Here is a 14,480-nt window from a genome sequence, read left to right on the forward strand (position 1 = left end):
GTGGTGGTCTTCTCCCTTGGCCCCAGGATGCGGCGAGAGTTGCTGCTGGCGGGCTGTAACACCCGCCACCCAGCGAGGGCAGCGGGCCACCTGCCCGTCCAAGGCCTTCCCAGACGACCCGGAGTCGTTGTGGCGCACCGCTCCGGCGGAAATGCACCTGACGGTGGCCAGAGCCATCCAGGTGGCGGTCCCCTCCCGGAACCCACCTTCCCGCGAGGGGGCGGCGGGAGGAAGGGGATCCGCTGGCACGGCAAGGCTGACCTCGCCTGCCGGGTTGAATCCTCCGAGCGGACTGCATGGACCCAACCCGTTTACCTCTTAACGGTTTCACACCCTCTTGAACTCTCTCTTCAAAGTCCTTTTCAACTTTCCCTTACGGTACTTGTGGTACTTGTCAACTATCGGTCTCGTGCCAGTATTTAGCCTTAGATGGAGTTTTTTCCCCTTGAATCCAATCTTTCCTGACCTCTCTCCTTTTCTAAGCCTAATGGAAGCGGGACCCACTTAGAAACAAAAACAAACCTGTGTCTGTTGTGAAATGCACAAATGGCCTAGCAAGGATATCTTAAATTGTCTGGGACAGAGTCAAAATGAAAACAACCCAAATTTCAACAAATTGAAAGAGAAGAAATACATTATTGCTGGTAAAAGTAGACACACAAAGTAGATAGACAGATCTCTCCTTCTTGTATTTTAATGGGATTTTCTTTATTTCAGTCTAGGAGTTGATGAGAATTATTCAGAGCCAAATCTGATGTCTTCACAAGGAACTGTATTTGACCTGGGAGGAGAGTCCCCTCCAACTAAATGAGGGGACCCCAAAGGAGGAAAAGCAGCCAAAGAACCAGGAGGAGAAGCCATTTCAATGATCTAAGGCTGGAAATCCCTCCCTTCCCATCAAAGGATCCCCTCAGGAAGAAACCAGAACAATGCATGGAATGTGGAAAGATCTTCACACTGAGTCCTTCTCTTCTTTCCCAGGAAAGGCTGCAGAAGGGAGAAACTATCTGAATGTGAGGACTTGGTGGGAGCTGCAGGGAGAGCTTCACCTGGCTTCCCAGAGGGAGAAACCCTGAACAGGAGATGCAGGAAGGGTGGAAAGAGCTTCAGAGATGGGATCTGTTTGTTTGCCATTTGCCCACTCTGCTTCTGCCTAAACAGAGTGGTGATGGAAGAGAGGCCTTGGATGCTGCTGCGTTCCTGCTGCAATGGAAAAGAGTCAGGTTCTAAGTCTGGGAGGCTGTGGGGTGTCTTTCCCCCAGGGTCCCCTGTGTTCTCCCTTTCAGAAAGGGAGCGGGAAACCCTTTTGATTCTTTCTCCATCCCAGGGAATATTTTGCACCCCATTGAGACTGGGATTCACACCAGGGAGAAAAGCTTAGCTATGGGGCCCTCTAATTCCAAGGGGTACCTACTGGTTGATCTGTCTTCTTCATCCTCTCCTGGACCTCTTCCCATAGTTTCTGGCTCCTCTGTCGGTCCCTTTTACGACAGGCAGCTTGATGGAGTACGTTCTCTTCACTTTTGATCTCCCTTTTGGTGAAGAGGATCTTCTTCTTTCAAATCCTGTCATTTTGGGGGATATCTGGGGAAGGAGATGCAGGTGCTCAGCAGTGTTTTAGCTTTCCCCCAGATGAAAGATTTCTCTGGTTGACAGAGCTGGTGGAGTCTCCTGGCCATGAGGCATCTTCTCACTGAGGCCCCAGGCAAACCTTGCTCTATATTCTCCCTGCCCAGTCACCAAGATGTGAATAAGTGCCACCGAACCATCTTCAAGGTTCGCCGAAGAGCCAAAGGAAAGGAGAAGAGCCAATGGAAAGGAGAAGAGCCAATGGAAAGGAGAAGAGCCAATTGGAAGGAGAAGAGCCAATTGGAAGGAGAAGAGCCAATTGGAAGGAAAAGAGCCGATTGGAAGGAGAAGAGCCAATGGAAAGGAGAAGAGCCAATTGGAAGGAGAAGAGCCAATTGGAAGGAGAAGAGCCAATGGAAAGGAGAAGAGCCAATGGAAAGGAGAAGAGCCAATTGGAAGGAGAAGAGCCAATTGGAAGGAAAAGAGCCAATTGGAAGGAGAAGAGCCAATGGGAAGGAGAAGAGCCAATGGAAAGGAGAAGAGCCAATGGAAAGGAGAAGAGCCAATGGAAAGGAGAAGAGCCAATGGAAAGGAGAAGAGCCAATTGGAAGGAGAAGAGCCAATTGGAAGGAGAAGAGCCAATGGAAAGGAGAAGAGCCAATGGAAAGGAGAAGAGCCAATTGGAAGGAGAAGAGCCAATGGAAAGGAGAAGAGCCAATGGAAAGGAGAAGAGCCAATTGGAAGGAGAAGAGCCAATTGGAAGGAGAAGAGCCAATGGAAAGGAGAAGAGCCAATGGAAAGGAGAAGAGCCAATTGGAAGGAGAAGAGCCAATTGGAAGGAAAAGAGCCGATTGTGGGGAGTCAACATAGAGGCAGAAGCTGCAGAAGGAGGGATGATTAGTGGGTCAGGAACAGCCTGGCCTCTGACCCCTCCCTCTGTGCCACCTGGAATCTGCAAAGATGCAGGTCTGTGTTCTGCATATCCCTACATCTAGGTGTCCATGACTAAAGGAAATCCTTCCCTTTTCCTCTCAATGTTCCAGCCCAATCCAAAACGTCAACTCACCACATCGCTCTTTTTTCTGCAGCTCCACATCCACAGTAAAAGTCACAGATGTCCTCTTGGGAGCCTTGGTGACGTCCTCCAGTCGGCAGGCTGGAGAACTGGGAGCATCAGCTGCTGGGCCCTTCGCCTTCTCCCTTCTCCCTCCGAAACAGGAGAAGCAGCTGAGAAATGCCCTAGAAGAGAGAAAAAGGGATGTAAGTAAAGGGAACAACTGAAGCCTGTTTTCCAGAATCTCCCTGACTCAAGAAACCAGAGTGGGAAAATAATACTCTTGGCTTGAGCTCCTCGCTTTTAACCTGGTTTTGGTTTTACATGACTAGATATGTTGAGTTGATCTAATTTTAAGAAGGTTTTCTTAATTCAGAGGTCTACTATGGACCTCGCCCCATTCCTAAGAGGTCTGTAAAGGGGGCGTGCATAAGCACACCAGCACACCTACCGTCCCTGTCTTACTGACCCCATTTATCTGTATTTATTTCCTTTGTTCTCTTGTTTATCTTCATACCAATACTTGTCATCTTGTACATGTTTGACAAACAAACAAATAAATAAAGATGCTATGTGATCTAATCATATGGAAAGTAATCAAACCAGGCTCTTCGTGCCAATTAGGAATTAAAGAGAAAACTGCCCTGAAAAAAAATTGGGGACATTTTTTCTTTCCTAAGAAGATAAGAAACGGCTGTTCCCACCCGTGAAATTTCCCACCCTCTGAGAAGATGGCTACAAAATTGGGAAGAGCCCAGGAGCCCTTCTGAAGACTACTTGCCTCCTGAAAGCCATCTTCACTCAGATGATTGACAGTTAACAGACAGTTGAGCTGGAAGGATGACATCATCAAGCCAGTAGAATCCCAAGGAGATGACTTGGGATCCAAGCTCACCTTCTCCACCTTTCCTACACAAATCAACACCAGCCCAAGGCCTCCGGGAAGCTACCAACAGATCACCAAAGCTGCCTATTTCTCATCTTTTGGCTCTTTTGTTGTAGACTGCCTCTTCATATGGAAGCTCCACTAAGCTAGATGTTGGAAGGCAAAGGTTTCCAGTCTGTTCCCAGCTGGGAGTCACCACCGAGGCTAAAAGAAAGTTTCGTGAAGACAGCTGCCTGGAAGTTATGAGTTTTTATTGCAGAAAGAATAAATAGGAAGGATGAGACACAGCTCTGCCGTTCCCGGGTCTGCAGCACTCCATATGCAGTTTGGTTTCCCCTTTTATACAGATTTTCTTGCTTCAGGCTATTGTGTAAATTCGGATTTTATAAAGTTCTTTTATTCCGGATGATTGTTCTGATCTTGATTCTCTTGTCTTCGGATTTCGTTCGTCCGGTGTCTCGTCCTTGGGCTAATCCTGTCCTAAGACATGCGGAGGAAGGTGTTTTCCTGTTTGGGTGCTTATACCAAGGTGTCTGCTCTATGTAAATAGTCATGACGTTTGTGTTATCTTGGGATTGGATTTTGTGTTTGTGTTATTCCGACTGGTCGTTGCTAGACTTGGGGTTTTTTCCCAAACTTCCTAATCCTATTCTCTCATGTTCCTTTTGTGACTGAGTGTAACCTTTTCCTGGCTACGTGTGGGGCTTTCTCTGGCTATGGCTCCTGGCTGCGTGTTTATTAATTTTTTTCTGTACATGCCTTCTGGGTTATTTCTGCTACCTTACTACAATCCCTCACTCTGAACTGGGGCAAAATAATTGATGTCAATCATTTTCGCCCCTCGGTATCGTTGGGTGCCTCGTCTGGGTATCCTTGAAAGTCCTGGTCTATCTGGATCATCCTGAGGGCTGCTTGGCGATGTTTGGTTGTCCTTTGTGGGGCTTGAGAGGGTTGGCAGGTCCTTAAGCAGGCTAGACAAGGGGGAATGCAATGGCAGAGACAAGGCATGAGGGCTCCTATGACACAGGCTGCGACGATTCCTGCCAGGAGCACTTTTAGCCAATGGAAGTCTGGTAGCCAGGAATAAATCCATGACCAGGGTGGGTCATGGCTTATATTCTGAGCCAATTCTTTTAAGTGGTGGATGCCCTTCTCTACAGTTTCAGAGCTTTGATCTAGATTGAAGCAGCACAGCCCTCTGAATTCCGCGCATCCATGGTTATGTTTCAACAATAGGAAGTCTATTGCTGCGCGATTCTCCAAGGTGGCCTCTCTAACTTGTCGCAGCTCTCTGTTCAAGGCATCCAGCGCCTGGGAAGTCGAACTTAAACCTTTTGCTGGGGTACATGCCAGGCTATTCAAACTTCTGGAATTCGCACTGCTAGCCCTGGCACTCCCACTAGTGAAAATGCTCATGGACGTCATTGGCTGATTGATTGACAAACGCCGAGGCCAATATTCTTTGATCTTTCTGACAGTGGAGGTCTGGGTGGGCATATGTGGTGGCCGCTTCCGACAAGCATACCCAGAAGGCATCCAGATTTTCCACTTCTCTCTGTGTGACCCTTTGAAATTCAGCCCAGTTGAGGGGCTTCTTCCCTATTTCCTCTAGGGCCTCTTTTGGGTTTTTCTTCGCCCTACTGTATTCATCCCAGTGATTTGCATCATTGTAATCCCAATCGGGACAGTGTAGGGGCCAAGCAACCCTTGGCCGGGCTACTTGCCCCGGCGCAGCTATGACGGGTCCTTTGGCAATTAGCTCAGTTGTTTCAAATAGTTTGAGGAGCTCGTCTTTCGTTAAAAGAACGTGCAGCAACTGGGTCATGTCTCCCCATGAGGGGTTATGGCTTTCCACTATGGACCTTATGGTCTGTATCACTGTTTGAGGATCGGCCCTGAATGTGGGGGTGTCCCTCTTCCAGATTACTAGGTCTGAGGCCAACAATGGGGTATGTGTCAATACATACTCTAACTGTCCCCTATTCCTTCCTGGTACTGGTTTACTTAACAGGGGAGCCATGAAATGTACTCCTGTTTCTTCCTTCTCAGGGCGTTTATCCGTTTTCTCCAGAGGTTTCTCTACGGGGGTCTTTAAGTCTAGCTAGCTCAGCCCAGCAGTACCAGTAGGGTAAGTGGCTAGATTTAATTCTAGGTCTAAGGGATTTCAGGATTTTAAAGTTAAATGAACAGCTCTTTGGCCAAATTGGTCTCCCAGTTTCATCCTTGAGTAAAGCCCATTCTCTACATATCTCCTTTGCTTTCCTTTTTTTCATTCCGGCCAGGATGGGCATCTGCTTTTTGTCCCAGGCCCCCCAACAGCTCTCCTGCTCAGATGTGGGGCTCACTTCATCCTAGCCGGGCTTGCCGCTTCGTATTCCCTGCTTCAAAATTCGCGTCCTTAGGGGACCTTTTCTCACCCCTCCCTTTTAAAGGGACTTTTTTTTGCCCTACGGAGGGGACATTTCGCGCCCTACGGAGGGCCTTTTCACGTTCCTCACCGCGGGAACCTTCGCGCCCCTCTACACGGGGTCTTTTGCGCCCTTACTCGCAGGGACTTTCCAACAGTTTTCGAGTCCTGGGGAAAGACTTGGGAGGACCGGCCGTACAGCTACCCAGGAGGGGTTCTGTCATCAGCGGGTATGCGCACCTCCTCTTTTCCTTTCTCTACCCTTTCTGGGCTTTAGCTACAATCTACGATTTTCCTGGGATTTGTTTCCCCCCACTCGGATCGCTACTTTTTAGCAATATTTTTTTTCCACTTGTTGCCTGCTCGGCTGCCTTGGTATCCCTTTCCGCAAATCGGTTTCCACACCCCAACAAGAACCCCTCCCTTTGCTTTCTCACCCCTGCCGGTCACTGCCCTTTCGGACTAGCAGCAGGCTGAGGTGCGGCTGAGGGTTAGGCAGGGGAGGTGGATTCCAATCGCTACTTGTGGATCTGAGCCTTCTAACACACAAACACACACGCACATGCTCACGCACACACTCTTTTACTCCCCGTGTTACCCTAAGTAAAAAAATTTGGAGCGGTACTCACCTCCTTTCAGGCAGCTGTAGAGTTCAAACTCCGGATCTCCTTTTACTACCCTTTTTAGCTGTGCTGAGTCGTGGAAGTCCTGCAGACGAAAACATCCACAGCCGGCAAGAGAGCAGCGATTCCTCGGGCCCGGCTCGGTGGATGGGTGAGCTAAGAGTCCCTTCGTGGGTCGCCAATTGTTGGAAGGCAAAGGTTTCTGTGTTTATTAATTTTTCTGTACATGCCTTCTGCGTTATTTCTGCTACTTTACTACAGTTCCCACAGCTTACTCCTGAACCCCCCCCCCACACACACACAGAAACACAGACACAGACACACACTTTTAGCTGTAGGAACAAGTGCCTGAATTATTTTTTAAAGGTGTCTCATTCAGTAGCTGTTGCTGAACAGCAAATTCCTCTGAATGACTTTCACACAGTTCTCTTTAGCAAAATTTATTGAGCTGAAAGGGAGCTCCAAGAATCCCAGTCATTCAACAATTTCCCATTTTGAAATACATAGGAATGATTTTCTTTGACTCCTGCATACTATCTAAATAGAAAGAATATCTCCTTCCACTGCATCAGGAGGGCTCTTGAATCTCCCGCAAAGCGGACGAAGGTGGACCTGGCCCAGATGTTGCCCTCTGTAGTTTGGGGGGCGAAGGCGGGCTGAGCTTTCTCCATCACCCCCCCTCCAAACTTACACACACACAGAAGATCCGGGTATTGGGGCTGGGAGCTGAGGGGCCTCAGTGGAGCCCTTAAGACAGGCAGAAAGGGGACTTTTCAGTGAGGGGGGGTAGTGCCTCCCTTTGGCTTTCTGGGCAAGCAGCTGCCAGGCAGGAGGATCACCGCAGTAGAAGTGCTGGGTCAGAGGAAGAGCAGGGAAGCGACTAAGTGGGGCGAGAGGGACAAACAAAACCCCTTTAGCTGGATGCAGATTAAAAAGGGGAAAGAGTCACACGCGCTCGCACACACAAACACACAAAGTTCGCTTCCCTGCCGCCCTCCCCCGCCCCCCTTCCAAGGGCATCCAACTTTGGAGCCGCTGCTCCTGGCCTCTCCTGCCCCGGGAGTGGAGCCGGGCGCCGTTTCTCCCTGCCCTCCCCCTGCAACCGGCAGTGCCCAATCCGCTCCTCCCATGCCGCCCCCTTCGCATCGACCGTCCGCCTGCCTTGCACAGTCTGCGGTGGGGAGGTGCCGAGAGGGTCTCTCCCTGTAGCTTCCTGGGGTCCCCCGTGGGCTCAGACCCCCCTGGGCTTCTCCGGCTCTCAGGTCCGGGAGCCACCCCCGACCCCCGCAGATCTTTCAGCCGCTCTCCTGGGCGGGGGCGCAGGAGCCTGTGGAGCCGGAGCCCCGACGTGGCCTGGGAGGGAAGAGACGCAGGGAGCCCCTGCCCGCCACTGTTCCCTCTAAGGTGCGCGGCCGCGCGGCCGCGCACATGGCAAGAAACCCCCGCGCAGAGGTTTCTAACTCCCGCGCAGAGGTTTCTTTCAAAGCAAACGTGGGGAAGTCCTTTGCAGGCGGCTAGAACTGGCTGCCTGCAAAGGACCTCCCCAAACTTGTTTCAGCGGCAGCTCTCAGCCTGAGCGGCAGCGTCACGCAGGCTGTGGAAGGAGCGGGAGGAGGAGGGAACCAAAGAGAGGCTTTTACCGAGTCTGCGCCCCACAGCCAGGACCGTCCTGGCGCCTCAAGCCGCGTTTCTTCCTGCAAAGCCCTTCGGGCAACCCGAGAGTTCCGCTTGACGCCAGAAGGGCTTTGCAGGAAGAAACGCGGCTTGAGGCGCCAGGACGGTCCTGGCTGTGGGGCGCAGACGCAGACCCGGTAAAAGCCTCTCTTTGGTTCCCTCCTCTCCCTCCTCCTCCTCCTCCTCCTCCTCCTCCTTTCTGGACCCCCTTCCTCAAAGATTTGGTACCAAAGCAATGGCGGTGAGGAAGTTGTGTCTTTTGGATTTTGCTGCACTGTTGTCTTTTCAATGGTTCTCAGACTGGTTGAACCTTTAGCAGCTGGGGTGATATTCTTTACTGTTAAGGTTACAATTGGATGTGTTGGACGAATCTTAAAAGATGAAACTTTTATTAAAACGTTTGACTTAACTAAAAACGTCTTCCTTTTTCTTCTTCTTCTTAAATATGATTTATTTATTTTTACTTCAGAAGTTTGATGACCGTTGTACAAACTAATCCAACCTAAATGTAGAGGAGGAGAAGAAGGGGGGGGATTTAAAAAGAGCAGAGGAAAAAGAAAAGAAAGCATGAAGAAAACATAAAGAAAGGGATGGGAGGGAGGGAAGGAAGGAAGGCACTTTATGTTGAAACAGAAAATATTATATAAGGAAGAAAATGGAAATAACTTAGGAAGGAAGGAAGGAAGGAAGGAAGGAAGGAAGGAAGGAATTGCACTTAATATTGAAGGAAAAGAGAATGAAGGAAAAAGTATTGGAAGGATTGAAAGAAGGAAGGAGGAACAAAGAATTACACTTAATATTGAAATGGAAAAGAAAATATAATGAATGAAAGAAGAAGTATAAGAAGGAAGGAAGGAAGGAAGGAAGGAAGAAACAAAGACTGTTGAAACAGAAAAGATAATATAAGGAAGAAAATGGAAAGACGTATAGGAAGGAAGGAAGGAAAAAAGGAAGGCAATGTTGAAATGGAAAAGAATATAAGGAAGAAAATGGGAAAAAGTATAGGAAGAAAGGAAGAAATGTACTTAATATTGAAACAGACAAGGGAATGAAGGAAAAAATATTGGAAGGATTGAAAGAAGGAAGGAAGAATGGAAGGAACAAAGACAATGTTGAAATGGAAAAGAATATAAGGAAAAAAATGGAAAAATGTTAGGAAGGAAGAATTACACTTAATATTGAAACAATTGAATGTAATGAAGGAAAAGGAAACAGGAATAAGGGAGGGACGGAGGACTTCAGCTCCCAAGGCTGGGAAAAGAATCCGCACTAGGGACAATGCAAGCTATGCTTCACCCCGTCAGCAATGTTCCCTCTAATTTTTTTTCAGTGTGAGCGGAAAAGTATTCTGGGAGTTGAAGTCCACAAGGCTTAAGGCTGTCAGGTTTGAAGATCCCTGGGGGTTTTTTCCTAAAGGGTTAGGGGTGCGAGGGTCTTGTAACTTGACAGCTTTAAGACTTGCACGCTTCAATGCCAGAGTTTCTGAGCCAACATTTTGGTTGCTAAGCAGGACCGTTGTTAAGTGATACTGATATTATATAACACTTTTAATTAAGTGGGTACCTTGAATAAACATAACTTTGAGTTTCAAATAATACTGATTTCGTTGTTGTCTTAGGTGACATCTGTGAAAAAAATTAAGGTGCTCAGGCATGAAAATGTGCCGCTCAAACACTATACTTTTCCGCTCACACTGAAAAAAAATTAGAGGGAACATTGCTGCCCGCCATCGCCGCAGCCCCCCTGGGAGGAAGCCTGTCCGATCCCTCGAACACCCTCGGCGCTCCGACCGGCTCCCTGGCAAGGCTCCCGGCCAGCTCCAAGGAGGCTTCTGCTGGGACGAGGCGGCGGGAGGGCCGGGGGCTCAGGCAGACTGACAGCAGGGGGTGGCACTGCCCGACCAGGGCACGAGGAAGTGGGGTAGCGCAGGGGCTTGAGTGACAGCTGTCTGTTTGGGGGAGCGGGGAAGCGTGTGCGCAGAAAGATACTTTTGTCTTGGGGGGGGGGGCAAGGAGTGCCTGCTGGGGTGGGGATCAAAGCTAGCTGAGGAACTTTCTGCCAATCACGGGAGTTTTAATTCCACCTTCAAAATAAAAGCCAAATGGCTGACTTTGGGCCAATCATCAGGAGACACTTGAGTTCCAGTCCTCCAGTACTTTTTGATGGGGGGCAGGGGGTGGTGGTAGCTTGAAACTTGGAAATATTGTCTCAGATGAATGTTGGATAACAGAATTGGGGATTCATAGAGTGTGAGATGGCTGCGGGTCCAATATTGTGTGGTGGGATGGAGGGAAGTGAAATTGTGGGGAAATGCCTGTTCCACGTTGAGCAAAGCCATAAGTCTCTGCCTTCTTCTGCTTGTGGGAGAACCAGAGGCCTCTGTATGGTCACTGAATCTTAGACTGATCTTGGTCTGATCCATCAGAGCTTCTCTTATCTCTTTAAAATAGAATTTTCAGAGGGATTCTATTCCCGATTAGGAGCCATTCAGAAACCTAAACATTGATTCCCAATTGATCTGCAATCTCTGTAGTTGAAGAGCAGAAGAGCTTCCATGGATGCCTCTTCCTAGAAACCTTGAAGTCCCTCCTCTCTTATTCAGCCCCCTCTTGGACCTGGATGAATCTTCTGCAGCTCTTCTGCTGAACACTTTCTGCAAAGGAGATTTTATCAGGAAATCAAGAAATAATTCTATAAGAGGGATGAAGATTTCACTCCCCAGCTGAGAGCCAGTCAAACATGGCATTTCACATCATTCCGGCTTTCTCAGGGAGAGGATCAGGCAACCAGGCTGGTACTTGGTTCCCACAGCTTCTTCCTCACCCCTTTTCCTGATCTCTCCCTCTCCTTCTCCTCCTCCCTCCCTCCCTCCCTCCCTTCCTCCCTCCTCTCTCTCTCTCTCTCTCTCTCACACACACACACACAGACAAACACTTTTAGCTGTAGCAACAAGTGCCAGAATTATTTTTTAAAGGTGTCACATTCAGAAGCTGTTGCTGAACAGCAAATTCCACTGAATGACTTTCAGCAAGGTTTATTAAGTTGAAAGGGAAGGGAGCTAGAACAATTCAATAATTTCCTATTTTGAAACATATGAATATTTTCTTTGACTCCTGTATATTGTCTAAAGGGAAAGAATATCTCCTTTCAAATAAAATAAACTTTAACAATTCTTCCAATATCAAAATGGTATTATATCTCATGTTTTTACATTTGTTCTGGCTGTAAGCTGCTCCTTTGTGTTCAGGTCTGGCCTCAGAAGGATAATGTAGCACTTGGGGATGAAGATGCATCCCAGCAGACCAGCACTGGAGGCCAGGATGGAGAAGACCTGAACAGCCACCATGTATTTCCCTTTGGTGCTCAGGTAGGTGGGCACAAAAGTCACCCAGACACTGCAGAAGACCAGCATGCTGAAAGTGATCAGCTTGGCTTCATTGAAGGCCCCAGGCAGATTCCTGGCCAGGAAAGCCACCGTGAAGCAGATGGCAGCCAGGAAGCCCATGTAGCTGAGGGTAACATAGAACATGACAATGGCCCCTTCGTTGCATTGCAGGATGATCTCTCCAGGCTGGGAGTGAAGGTCAGAGTCAGGGAATGGGGGAGAAGCTCCCAGCCAGATGGAGCAGATGATAATTTGGACAGCAGAAGAAGAAAGGATGATGGAGTTGGCCAAGCTCTTCCCCAACCATTTCTTCACTCGATTTCCTGGTTTTGTGGCCAGGAAAGCCAGCACCACTGTGATGGTTTTGGCCAAGAGAGAAGAAACGGCAACTTAGAATATGATGCTGAAAACCGTTTGTCGGAGAAGGCAGGTGACTTTCCTTGGTTGACCAATGAAGAGAGAAGGAGACAAGAAGCAAAGCAGGAGGGAGACCAGGAGGATGTAGGAGAGGTCCCGGTTGTTGGCTTTGACAATGGGAGTTTCTCCATATTTAATGAAGATAATTAAAACAAGGACTGTAGTTAGGAAGAAGAGCAGGGCAAAGGAGACCAGGATGATGCCCAGATGTTCTTTATAAGACAGGAAGGCTATAACTTTGGGGATACATTGGACTCTGGCCTCATTTGTATATTTGTCATCTGGACACTTGGTGCATTTTTCTGCATCTGAGAAACCAAAAATCAATTTTCTTTAATATTTTGTTCCTTTTATTTTTCATTAAAAATAGCATAAGAAGGATGTATTTTTTTAAAGTAGCTAGGGATATGAAGTTGAGGAAAGTCCTAGGATGTTAATTATTTCTGGTGTAATGTGTAATGTAATTCATAGGAAGCTACATTATTACAGGTTAATAATGAATCATATAATCTTTTTATACAGATATTTAGAGTCCTGCCACATGGCAGTTAACATACTGGACTTAGAGGATACCTACCGTATCTTGTAACATCTGGAAGCTATATGGAATTCAGGAGAAATTTCCTAACAGTGACAACAATTAACCAGTGGAACAGCTGGCCTCCAGAAGTTGTGGGTGCTTCAACATTGGATGTGTTTAAGAAGAGACTGGACAGTCACTTGTCTGAAATGGTATCAGGTCTCCTACTTGAGCAGGGGGTAGCACTAGAAGACCTCCAAGGTCCTTTCCAGCATTACTCTGATTGAATGATTGATTGATAGATCTACATGACTGGCAGAATATTTGTGCAATGAGTTACCCCCATAACTATCCACAGCACCACATTATGGACCAGTGACACCTTTTCAGAGATCCTCAAGGAGGGGATCCAATATACAGTGAATTGCAAGGTCTTTCAGAAGGTGGAACTAAAATAATTCATCAAGTTTCAAAGAACTCAGATCTTCCTAGAAAGGTGAACTTAGCAGCACATATCCAGACTAGAAAGCAGGAGAGATGTTTCCTCTGCTATTATTAAAGCTTGCCCAGTCTGCCACCCCCTCCTCCCATCTCCTCCCAGCCCCTCCTTCAAAGACTTTTTGATTTACTTCCTTTTAGATAAAAAAATGTACATGTTAAAAATTTAAAAAAGGTGAGCTTGTGTCTTTTAACTTGCACTTTCAAAAAGATTCTGGATCGATCCACTTCCACAAAGCCTCCCATTTTCCTCAGTGTGACTCACCTTCCTGAGTGGAGAAGGTCCCCTCCGGACAAGGAACGCAGTCATAGCAGCAAACTGGCTCTCCTTCTCGAGCCCTCTTGACAAATCCAGGATGACAATTTTCTGCACAGTTGGACTGAGGCAGAGACTGAGCAGAAAAATGAAAAATGCCAAAGAAAATGTGTTAGTAGTCAACATTCACGGAAAATAGAGACAGCCACGGACATTAGCCAAATAGCCTCTGGTCTTCATGTAAGTAAATATGAAATACCTGACTACTACTAAGAAGATGCAGGAGGTATAACTAACTACTGGCAGATTCTTCATTTAGTTCCTCCCTTTCGCTTTTGGCATTTAACATTACAATAAAGAACTTTTCTACTTAATAAAGTCAGCAGAGATGGAATTGAAAAAAGATTTACATATGATGATATATTAAAACTGAGAATAAAATTTATTGCAAAAGATTTAGGAAATTTCTATTCCATTAGATTTTTCAATAAAGAATAAAACTGTGATGAAGACAGAAACCTCTGACCAGTAAGATCTTGAAATATTTCCATAAAACATCGAAAAGCCCCTCCACTTACTGTAGGTACCATCTGTTGAAGAACTACAATGAGATAACACCAACTGGCATGGGATGCCAACCACCCTGGACAGTCTAAGCTTTTCCCACTTGAAATGAGACCTCAAGCTTTGGAAAACAGAGAAAAGACACCAAAATTCATCTCACCTTATTGAGCAACTTTAGCCCTAAAAGAGCATCTTGGTCGATAGAAAGTCTCTGTCTTTCAAAATACGCCAGAATCACTTTCTTGGCTTCCTCCTTGGGGAGAACCAAGTAGCTGAGAATGACCAGATCTGCTCTTATCTCTCCATTTTGGTCCAAGTACAGTTTAAAGTCAGAAATATTCCAAAATTCATTCTTCTCCAGAAAGGAATGAAACTAGAATGGGAACATCCAGGAATTTGAAAAGCAGAAAACTTTGTTTCTTATCCCAGATTGAATCTTTCTTCTACAATTGTCTGTTTTCTATATATAACAGATAGATGACAAGTCCAGTAGATATATAGTTTATAATTGTGGGCCTATTTTGCAAGTGAGAGAAATTATTATTGCTGTATTATATTCAATTGGGGAGACAATATGCATGTCTTTGTCTGTTTTTAGTGTTTTATCTAGTTTTGTTTTGTCTTTGT

General features: G+C 46.9%; 1 long non-coding RNA gene across 3 annotated transcripts; it reads right to left on the reverse strand.

The window, feature by feature from the left end:
* Nucleotides 1–946: 946 nt before the first annotated feature.
* On the reverse strand, nt 947–13,338 carry LOC116518250. 3 transcript variants are annotated; one of them, XR_004256534.1, is made up of 4 exons: nt 13,299–13,338; nt 2,636–2,808; nt 1,415–1,584; nt 947–1,203 (listed from the first exon to the last, which is right to left on the reverse strand). It is a non-coding gene; the product is annotated as an uncharacterized LOC116518250 (long non-coding RNA). The 3 variants fall into 3 exon arrangements; XR_004256532.1 differs by lacking the exon at nt 13,299–13,338 and adding an exon at nt 6,546–7,545; XR_004256533.1 differs by lacking the exon at nt 13,299–13,338 and adding an exon at nt 6,546–7,542 and having other exon boundaries at nt 1,415–1,565.
* Between the last annotated feature and the right edge of the window lie 1,142 nt (nt 13,339–14,480).

Source organism: Thamnophis elegans, chromosome 15, assembly GCF_009769535.1.
Source record: "Thamnophis elegans isolate rThaEle1 chromosome 15, rThaEle1.pri, whole genome shotgun sequence".
Classification (NCBI taxonomy): Eukaryota; Metazoa; Chordata; class Lepidosauria; order Squamata; family Colubridae; genus Thamnophis; species Thamnophis elegans.